This window comes from Ipomoea triloba, chromosome 4 (genome assembly GCF_003576645.1).
Source record: "Ipomoea triloba cultivar NCNSP0323 chromosome 4, ASM357664v1".
Classification (NCBI taxonomy): domain Eukaryota; kingdom Viridiplantae; phylum Streptophyta; class Magnoliopsida; order Solanales; family Convolvulaceae; genus Ipomoea; species Ipomoea triloba.
The window spans coordinates 34,260,260-34,261,851 of NC_044919.1; positions in this window are offsets into that span (position 1 = coordinate 34,260,260).

The following is a 1,592-nucleotide window of genomic DNA, read 5'->3' on the forward strand; positions in this document are numbered from 1 at the left end:
TGCCATGCTGCCCTAATTACATTAAGGCACGTAGGAGATACTAACGAACTTGTGTTAACTAAAGTGTAGGTAATCCTGTCTTCACATATTGCTGCTAGGGTGCTAGTTGCTCAGGTCTCTATGCAAAATTTGATAATATCACACGAGTAATGTGAACGTACACACTATATAATCAACCACGTCCAGAAGAAGATTATGATCAACCAAGATCTTTTATGCAGTGCAATATTCTTGAAATTCAACTGGGGAATTACAGTTAATGCATGCTTCTTTTTATTGATATTGACATAGGAAGGCCAGTTTTACATAAGTTGTTGAGCTGCAAAGATTATATTTTTAATCTTTTGATATATACTGTGCAAGTTTTCCTCATGGAATGGTTCCTCGATAGTAAATAGATAAGGACTTGCTTCATTTGTTGAGCTCCAAGATATGATTTGATTTAGCTTGGAGTTCCCTTATAGTTTGATCGATATCTCGAACGTCTCTAACTGAGATATGCTTTTTGAGGCAGTCTGCTTCATTTAAGTATTGCTGAATAAAATTTGAATGCATGACTTGATTTATCCGGAGTTCCCTTATTTGTTTGATTGATATCTTGAACATCTCTAGCTGAGATATGCCATGTGATTATGTGAAGTAGCGAAAAAGGCACTATTTGGAAAAGAGTACTTCATTTAGGTATTGCTGAACAAAACTGGAATGCATGTGACTTGATTTAGCCGGAGTTCTCTTGTAGTTTGATTGATATCTTGAACGTCTTTAAGTGAGAAATGCCCTTATTAGGCAGCGAAAAGAGCGTTATTTGAGTATGCCTTCTTAGTTCTTAATATCCATCCTTAAGCCCCGCTTTTATATATTTTACTTTTAGAGTACTACTTTTGGGCGTGAAAGTAGAAGAGAAAAAGTACCCGTAGCGATGATCATCAGTTGTGAACCTCAGAGCCAGAGGAAAGATGTTGATACTTGATACTTCTCGTTTATGCCTCTCTTGTTAATGGCGATTCTGTTATCTGGTATTAGGCTAGTGGCTATTTGCACAAGTAATCAACTACCCCAAAATATGTTTGAAAAACACCCCGCTTCCAAGAAAACGAGTTGCAGCTCTATTAGTACAGTAGTTTCTGATTTGGTGGGAACTAGTTAGAGACATGCTTTATTATGGTAAAGTTTTTGCATTTTACATCATACAGAGTATTACAGTTATCTGTTTTTATTGTATTTTTGTATCCCTGTGAGATTTGTTGGGCTTTTGTCTACTCTGTAGTTGGGAACATTGTAGGGGAAAAAGGGAATTGGTTTCACAAAGAGAGATTGGTGATGAAATGAAGCCTTGATCCAGATATACACACTCAATTCTTTGTATCAGACAATAAACTTGAGATATGAACTGTTCTATGGTGGAATCAACGATCACATACATGAGCCTTGTTGCCAGTTTTGAGCAGATTTCGTTCGCACTTATCCTTCGGGAAGGGAACAGGTATGCCGATTTCATGGCGAACCTTGGTCGAAGTTTTTGAGGAGCCTCCGGAGGGGATTACCAGTCTTCTCATGAGCGATGAGGGGGGGGGGGGGGGGGGGGGGTAGCC